A 9788-nucleotide genomic window follows, 5' to 3' on the forward strand; every position below is an offset into this window, starting at 1 on the left:
GGAGCTGGTTTAAATGCAGAAGCCAATAAAGTGGACTGGACCATCTATTGTGATCATGCAGGGGGAATGGGGTTCTTCTTGAATGATGGTTGGCTGTTATCTCTTTAGTTTTCACCTTTGGTGTATATAATGGTTTATTCATTTGCTATATAACTGGAGCTGTTTCTCATTTGGGCAGGTCAGTTTGTTGAGTTATGTTTTTGTTAAGTGACTTTTGAGTAGCGTTCTGTTATGTTAACCTCTTTTACGGGCCCACTTGGTTCTTAAAAACTTTTTTTTTGATATCTTGAATTTTTGTAATCATCTTGTCCTTTTTTGGGGGTATAATAAAACCCATTTTTTGAAGATTACATTTGTGCCTGTGTGTTCCTGGCTGCTTGGATCATGACAATTACAAAAAACAATGCAAATCCGCAAAACCACATCACAGAGGCAAGCAAGTGAACCAAATTTCAGAGGATGCTGACCCAGACAGTGATGAGACATTTTGCATTGAGCACCTAACAATGGAGGGTGAGAACAATCACAACAAAGAAGGATACTGCACAGTCAAAGTTTCTGATAAGGCCCTCAAACTAAAAGTAGACACTGGGGCAAAATGTAACGTAATCTCACTAGACACTTACAGAAAGATCGGCAACAACGAAACCCTATTCAAGTCACAAAAACAGGTAAATCTTGTTGCTTTCGGAGGCACGAAGATCAAGACCACAGGCACAGTTACTCTCAAGTGCAAGCTAGCTGGACAGTTATATGACCTGCAATTCCAAGTTGTAAAACACGATGTGCAACCCATCATCGGATTAAAGGACAGCGTGCGAATGAAACTGGTTAGTTTCAGCAAGGAAGTCTACCAGGTTGACACAGATCAGGATGAGACACTAGCGCAGAAAGTGTTTCATGAATACACAGACCTGTTTGAAGATGAAGTCGGTGACTTACCTGTAACTTACTCAATGAAACTCACTCCAAACGTGTCACCTGTCGTCAACCCTCCAAGACGCGTTCCTGTTCCTATGCAGAAAAGAGTTAAAGAGGAACTCCAAAGAATGCAGGCCCTGGGAGTAATTGAACCAATGGAGGAGCCCACGGAATGGGTATCCAACATGGTCGCAACACACAAAAAGAATACAGATGATGTTCGTATCTGCATTGATCCAAGGGATCTGAACAAGGCACTAATGCAACCTCACCATCCCATGCATACTGTGGAGGAAGTAGCTGCTCAGATGTCGGGAGCAACCATCTTCTCAGTTCTGGATGCAAAGAGCTCCTTCTGGCAAATCAAATTAGATCCTGCCTCATCTCTTCTCACTACATTTGCAACACCTTTCAGCAGATTCAAATTCCTGAGGATGCCCTTTGGCATCAACACCGCTTCTGAGAGCCATGGAACAAATATTCATGGGATATCCATGCGCAGTGATTGTGGACGACATCATAGTGGGAGGCAAAGGAATACAGGAGCATGACAAAAATTTAAAAAAGGTTCTGGAGCGGGCCAGACAAGTAAAACTCAAACTGAATCCAAAAAAGTGCAAGTTCAGACTTAAAGAAGTGAGCTACGTGGGACACATATTCACTGACGAAGGGCTAAAAGCAGATCTAACTAAAATCTCCGCGATCAATGAAATGCCACCACCAGAGGACAAGACGTCTCTCCAACGTTTCCTGGGAATGATCAACTACCTGGGCAAGTTCATCCCAAACTTAAGTGAACTGTCAGCACCTCTTCGTCAGTTGCTTCACAAGGATGTGGTGTAGAGCTGGACTCAACATCAGCAGGATGCTTTCAACAAACTTAAAACATGCCTCACTAGCCCACCAGTACTTCAATACTATGACATGCACAAGCCAGTGACTCTCACATGTGACGCTTCCCAGCATGGTCTAGGGGCTGCATGCCTTCAGGACGACAAACCTGTGGCATATGCATGAAGAACTCTAACTCCAGCGGAGAGAAGGTACGCTCAGATAGAGAAGGAGTTACTAGCTGTAGTGTTCGCATGTTACAGGTTTTACGACTACATCTACGGAAAGCCAGTGGTGATTGAAACTGACCACCAGCCTTTGGTCACAATCCAAAACAAACCTTTCCACACAGTCCCGGCACGGCTACAGCGCATGATGCTACGATTACAAAAGTTCAACTTGACCCTGGTGTACAAGAAAGGCAAACACCTTTACATCGCAGACACACTCTCTCGCACACCAACGCTGGATGAGCAACCTCTAAAGGAAGAGGGGCGCGACTTCGAGGTAATGTCACTTCAGCTCATATCACCAAAAGAGCTCACCGAACACACCTCGAAGGACGCTACCCTACAGACACTTGCTCGCTACATCCAGCAGGGGTGGCCAAAACAAGCAAGTAGTGTGCCTATAGAAATAAAACCATTCTTCAGCTACCACGATGAACTAATCATCGACAACAATGTCATTATGAAAGGCAACAGAGCCATCGTTCCAGCATCACTACATGATACCTATCTGCAGGAACTACACAAGGGACATCCAGGCATGGAGTCTACAAAAAGGAGAGCAAGGGACAACGTATTCTGGCTGACAATAAACTCTGACATTGAGAACAAAGTCAAATCATGCAGCATTTGCAACGGTCTAAAGCCTCACCAACAAAAACAACCCCTGAAACTACACCAAATTCCTGATCTTCCCTGGTCCATCACAGCCACAGACATATTCGAATGGGACAATCACCACTACCTCGTGCTCGTGGATTCATATTCTGGATGGTTTGAAATAGATAAACTTGAAAACCTAACATCTGCCTCAGTCATTAACAAACTCAAACACCACTTCTCAGTACATGGGATACCACAGAAACTGTACTCAGACAATGGCACCCAGTTTACCAGCCAGACCTTTCGTGAGTTTGCCACACACTGGGAGTTCATACATGTCACAAGCAGCCCTGAGTTCCCTCAGTCAAATGGACTCAGTGAAAGAGCTGTCCGGAGTGCTAAAAGACTCCTTGAAACATCAAAAAGAGATGGAACTGATTTCTATTTGAACCTGTTACATCTACGCAACACGCCACGAGACAACATTCTTGGCTCACCAGCACAGAGGCTGCTATCAAGACGAACGCGGTCAACCCTTCCTGTGTGCAAAAAACTGCTAACACCAACAGCAAAAGTGACAACCACTATCAAAACTCAACTCACAAAAAAGCGTAAAACTCAAAAACAGCACTACGACAAGTCCAGCAAGCTGCTCAGTCCATTAACACCAAACGAGGTGGTGAGATTACAAACACAGAGAGGACATGACAAGATTGGAGTTGTAAGTAAAGTATGTGCTGAACCTCACTCATATGTCGTTGAGTCGGGTGGAAAAGAATACAGGCGCAACAAACAACATCTTCTGCCTGTGAGCGAGCCTCAACCCGAAAAGCTCGCTACAACTCAAGATGAACTGGACTCATCTCGAAGAGCGGATGAATCTGAACCTTATAAAACACAAACCAACAAACATGAAACAGTTCAAGTTCAACTCGACCCACCACAACATGGCACAAAACAGCAGGAACAGGTGATAACACCTACAAAATGCCAAGTACGTTCTGATGACAACTTGTACCGAACCAGATCTGGTAGAGTGTCTAAACCGAATAGTAAATACGTGGATTAAAAGCACACTGGTGCTGTATTTTCTGTTTTGAAATGTGTTTTATCTTGTGTTATGTTATTGCATACTTGTCGCAGTTATGACAATGATTACTGTGAATTTCATTTGATATTTGAAGCCTCATTTTGTTTTGTAATCCATAACCTGATAAGTTCTTCAATTACGGTGGTGTTGTTTGATTTGGGTTTGCCTGAAAAGTGCAAAACTAAGAAGAAGAAAAAAACTGAAAAGATAACAGCAATGTTATGTTTGTCCATACTGCCTCCTGTTGCTGCTGTTATGGAGAGTTCCAGCAGGTGTCGCTGTGGTTCCCTCTAGGGGTTATGTGTACTTCCTGTTATGAGTGTACGGACGTTCATGTTGGCTGCTAATAAACGCCTGGCATACAGTTACAGTGGACTGGTTATTATAAGCAAAACCTACAATAGGATTGCACCAAAGAAGAAGAAGAAAAGAATGAGGAGGGGCTCTAACTGATAATGAACATAACTACAGGCTTGGAGGTCCTAAAAGTCAGGTATAAAAGAAGAATGGTTTGGGGGTTAAGAACACATTTTGGGTAATTATAAAATGTGATTTATGACCCTGTTACACTAGGTTGTAGGCACAAGACTTGAATAATAAGCTAAGTCACTAGAAAGTAATATATAAACAATGCTGACAACCTAAATATCCAAAAGAAATGGTGACAAAAACCCAAACATTAATTATTCAAAAAAAGGTGTGAGCCCAAAAATCTCAAAACAAGAGGCAGGTACAGTGATATTTATTAACAGCATGTAGAAGTGTTACTTCTGATGCGTGGAAATCCCACAGTGGAAATATTATTATCATCATTTCCAAGAGTGTAATAATTTTAATTGGAATGAAAAGAAAAGCAGAAGATCGATACCAAAACATGCAGTATCGCACACCACTACCCACAATGCATTGCGGCCTGCCGTCAATCCCGAAGCGCGCTAATTTTGAAATAACACACCACGTGATTACGTTGTGCAGCTGAGTCACGTGACGCACAGCAACAAATCGCTGCAGAGCTGGGTAAAGGGGGCGGAGCAAAGTGTGTGCGCTGGAGAGGACTCGAGCAGAGAGAGCTGCTTTTTCGTGAAACGGGAGTAAAGTAGTAAACCTACAGGATCATATACAACTACCTACTTTTCAATCGATATCTGCATCGATCTACCCACCGCTGTCTCTTGGATTGTAGCTGAGATCAGCGCGAACCACGTGTGTCTCAGCTTCCTGATCTGTTAACTGTGTTTGGAAAGGCTTCTAGCTTAATCACAGAGTTCTCTTGTTTGTGGGCTCATCTAAAGGTAAGCACGGAGCTAACTTTGATGTGGTTTTAGTTTATGTTTTTCTCTGGTGAGAATAATAGATTGCTTACTATACATTGAAGTTAGGGAGACTGTAGAGTTTGTGATTGCTTGCAATATTATAATATGGCGGTTGCTAGGAGGTAAGAATACATATAACAAAATAATCTTGGAATATGAACAAAAGGATGGAGTGCAGGGGAGGAGAACAACCAACCCCCAGGACATGAAGCCGCGGGTACAAGCCTGGGGGAGGGCAATCAGCCTTTAGTGGACAATTATGTTATGAAAAAGGACGTATTAACTACTACAAAACACTGACCTTTGTGGAAATGCTTGGAGCAGACTAACATGTGAGCTGGAGTGTTCTGCGACGTTATATTTGTCTTCGAATGGTGTGAAATGTGAAAGCCTGCATGCCATAGTTTGCCCTAGTGACAAGCCTGCATGCTTGCCACTAGGGCTGGGCCATATTATACCGTTCACGGTAATACCGGTACAATGTTAGGCAACGATAAGAAAATGGACTATTGCGATAGAATATGGGTAAAACACGCATGCGCAGTGCCTTTGTTTTCATACGCACATGGCTGAAAAAGCATGGCAGCAACAGAGAATGAGAAGGGAGAAAGCGGATCGTTGAGTGAAACGGATGAACCAGAATTAGTTTGTAAAAATGGTTCCACTTCAGTAATGTGGAGCTGGTTTGGTGTTTGTCCGTCAGATACACAACAAAGCACATTTTTTTTTTGTAGAAAAAGCAAGCGGGCCCTCATTATTGCCATATTTGTTGGACTAAGGCGCTCGTAAATCTGGGAGTAATCTGGGTCCTAAACTCCGTCCCTTCAGGTCCCAAAGTCAAACGAACACTTCAGCATCACTGAGTTAAAAACTTCTAAATTCTTTCTTAAATCTCTGAAGGATGTGGCCCTGCCACTACCCGATCTGTACCAGAAACCAGATACAATGCCGGACACTGTTTCTTCTTCTTCTTCGATGTTTATCAGTGGCTTGTACATGCATGTACATGCAGTGCTGCCGTCTTCCTTTTCAGTCAGTTATTACGCTCTTTAATCCTACTATGTATTTCTGCTTCTTTCGGGCTTTTACAAAGCTTCAAAAAAAAGAAAAATATATATATATATTAGGGGTGCAACGATACACAAAATTCACAATTCAGTTCGATATTTTTTCAATAGAAAAAAATTTTCATGCCTTTGTAATTTGTCATTTATTAAAATTATAAATATATATTTTAACAAGTACAGTTTTTAAATTTAATGTTGCTGAAACAACCAAGTAATAAAAAAATAAATATATCTGATTGAGGAATCACTCATCTTTGGAAATGAGAGTTTATTACAGAGAAATGTCTCTTTCCTAAATAAAAGCTATACTATACGCTTCTTCTGGGCTATATTCTCAGCAGCATATTAAACACATCAGGTCCCAATAAGGAGAATCGTGTGCTAATGACTCTGGTAAAGTTTGTAGCATGTGTGCTTGTTGTTTTAGTCTGCTTCCACTTGTCTTTGCACTAGGATGATGTCGGCATAAATGTGCAGTCCTATTCATTGTGTTCCCACTAGTGCTGTCAGCGTTAATCTGAAATGACGTTAACGCCACAACACGGCAAATCTCCGTTAACGAGCTACCGCGGGGCTAACTGCGCTAACACAATAGTTCCCACCCATGTAATTGAGCATTGCGTGGCACATCCAACATACTGTTTTACTTTTGTCCATGACGCGCTTACCTTCAGGGTCATGCTTCACATGAAGACCAAAATAGTTCCAAAGGCCAGATCTGAATGAGGGTGGTGGGGGGGGGTTCAATTTGCCATGTTACAACGAGCTTAGCTACTGTCTTGCTAGCTTGTGCTGCGCTCAGTGGATCTGCGCTCGACAGTGGAGCCTAGGCGGAGTAGTCGAATGCAGATCCACTGAGCTCTCAACACAGACAGCATTATCAGAAGAAAAGTTGATAAAATAAATTAAAATTTTGTATTGTTTGATACATATGCGTACCGAACCGAAAGCACTGTATCGAACGGTTCAATATCGATATCGATTGATACTTTTTTTTTTTTACAACAGGGGTAACAGGAGCAGAAGAGTCTGTTGGAGCAGCAGAGGAACAATTTCAGCCATTTGGACTCCGCTCAGCCACTACAGAGGAAAAAATGTCTTCAACACAAAAGGTGAGAAAAACATCACAGACAACACAACACTTATTGAAACTGTGTGTTCAGCTGGTTGGTTTTTAAAAACCCGTTAACAGCAGCTTTATCTTTTCTATCCTGGGCTCATCCATATATACAGAATCTACATTCAAAATCAGAAACCACAGAAGTCACAAGAAAATACAAAGATCATATTTTATCTACACACATTGAAACAACAATATCATCAGTTGAACTGAAAAAAATTTTGTGAAATAAAAGATTTTCTCCGCTGATCAATATTTCCTAATGTCATTTTAATTATACCTCTCTTTGTGTCACATCATTGTAATGTGATACTATCACCAGAAGGTGGTGGTAACACACCAGCAATGTGTTTGTTGACATGTTTCATTCCACTGACGGAGGGAGTTTCAGTTTGTTCCACGACTGCATTTCACTCACTGCCTCTGTCACTGCAGGACCAACATGGAGCAAGAAGTCAGCACTCTCAGGAGGCTGACAAACCTCACAGAAGAAAGGGAGAGAAAACGTACAGCTGTGACTTGTGTGGAAAGTCTTTTACCCTGGCTGGAGGCTTAAAAACACACCAACTCATCCACAGTGGAGTTAAACCTTACAGCTGTGACTTGTGTGGAAAGTCTTTTACCCTGGCTGGAGCCTTAAAAACACACCAACTCATCCACAGTGGAGTTAAAGCATACAGCTGTGAGTTGTGTGGGAAGTCTTTTACCCAGGCTGGCGCCTTAAAAACACACCAACTCATCCACAGTGGAGTTAAAGCATACAGCTGTGAGTTGTGTGGAAAGTCTTTTATCCTGGCTGAAGATTTAAAGAAACACCAACTCATCCACAGTGGAGTTAAAGCATACAGCTGTGACTTGTGTGGAAAGTCTTTTACCCTGGCTGGAGCCTTAAAAACACACCAACTCATCCACAGTGGAGTTAAAGCATACAGCTGTGAGTTGTGTGGAAAGTCTTTTACCCTGGCTGAAGATTTAAAGAAACACCAACTCATCCACAGTGGAGTTAAATCTTACAGCTGTGAATTGTGTGGAAAGTCTTTTACCCTGGCTGGAGCCTTAAAAACACACCAACTCATCCACAGTGGAGTTAAAGCATACAGCTGTGACTTGTGTGGAAAGTCTTTTGCCCGGGCAGGAGACTTAAAGAAACACCAACTCATCCACAGTGGAGTTAAATCTTACAGCTGTGAGTTGTGTGGAAAGTCTTTTACCCTGGCTGGAGGCTTAAAGAAACACCAACTCATCCACAGTGGATTTAAAGCGTACAGCTGTGAATTGTGTGGAAAGTCTTTTACCCAGGCAGGAGACTTAAAAAGACACCAACTCATCCACAGTGGAGTTAAAGCGTACAGCTGTGAATTGTGTGGAAAGTCTTTTACCCTGGCTGGAGGCTTAAAAACACACCAACTCATCCACAGTGGAGTTAAACCTTACATGTGTGACTTGTGTGGAAAGTCTTTTGCCTGGGCTGGAGACTTAAAAAAACACCAACTCATCCACAGTGGAGTTAAAGCATACAGCTGTGACTTGTGTGGAAAGTCTTTTACCCATGCTCAAAGTTTAAAAAGACACCAACTCATCCACAGTGGATTTAAAGCGTACAGCTGTGACTTGTGTGGAAAGTCTTTTACCCTGGCCGAAGATTTAAAAAAACACCAACTCATCCACAGTGGATTTAAAGCGTACAGCTGTGACTTGTGTGGAAAGACTTTTGCCCGGGCTGGAGCCTTAAAAAAACACCAACTCATCCACAGTGTAGTTTAAGCACATGGGGTGGCTGTAGCTCAGGCGGTAAAGCAGGTCATTACTGATTGGAAGGTTGGTGGTTCGATTCCCCTTGTCTGCATGCCAAATATCCTTGGGCAAGATATTAACCCCAAAATTGCTCTCCGATGCATCCATCGGAGTATGAATGTGTGTGAATGTTACTTAGAAAGCACTTAGATCAATGTGCTTGTGCGAATGGGTGTGAATGGGTGAATGCACAAGTTGTGTAAAGCGCTTTGAGTGCTCAGAAGAGTAGAAAAGCGCTATATAAGAGCCAGTCCATTTACCATTTTACTGTGACTTGTGTGGTAAAGCTTTTGCTCAAAGTCGAAACTTACAGAAGCATCTAGTTACCCACCCTGGAATTAAGGTGTACAGCTGCGATTTTTGTGGAAAAGGGTTCAGTGACAAACAGTACCGAAATATTCACCTACGGATTTACACTGGAAATTATGTTTCCTGCTGTGATCAGTGTGGGAAACTGTTTACAACAGATGCACAGTTACAACGACACATGTTTAGCCACTCTGAGGAGAGACCTTACAAAAGTGAACTGTGTGAGAAGACTTTTAAAGTTCCACATCACCTGAAAAAAACACCAACAGATCCACACCAGAAATTAACTCTACAAGTGCAGTTACTGTGAGGATGTATTGATTTTTTTTATCTTGTAATTTTAACCTGATTGTTTGGAACAAGTCTGATCAGTAAACTTATGGAGTTATACTGAATGAACAGTTTGGAAAAATGAAGAGTCATTTTAGCTCGGTAAGCTGAGTGTTATAATGTAAACAGTAAAACGTAGTTGGACATTGGCAGAGATCACTTACGCTGTCATTGTTTAGAAGC

At 42.2% G+C, this 9788-nt stretch overlaps 1 long non-coding RNA gene across 1 annotated transcript; it reads left to right on the forward strand.

The window, feature by feature from the left end:
• The first annotated feature begins 4670 nt into the window (after positions 1-4670).
• On the forward strand, positions 4671-7695 carry LOC113012023 (uncharacterized). The gene is made up of 3 exons (XR_003270634.1): positions 4671-4964; positions 7061-7164; positions 7608-7695. It is a non-coding gene; the product is annotated as an uncharacterized LOC113012023 (long non-coding RNA).
• Positions 7696-9788: the final 2093 nt, after the last annotated feature.

This window comes from Astatotilapia calliptera, chromosome 3 (assembly GCF_900246225.1).
Source record: "Astatotilapia calliptera chromosome 3, fAstCal1.2, whole genome shotgun sequence".
NCBI classification, from domain to species: domain Eukaryota; kingdom Metazoa; phylum Chordata; class Actinopteri; order Cichliformes; family Cichlidae; genus Astatotilapia; species Astatotilapia calliptera.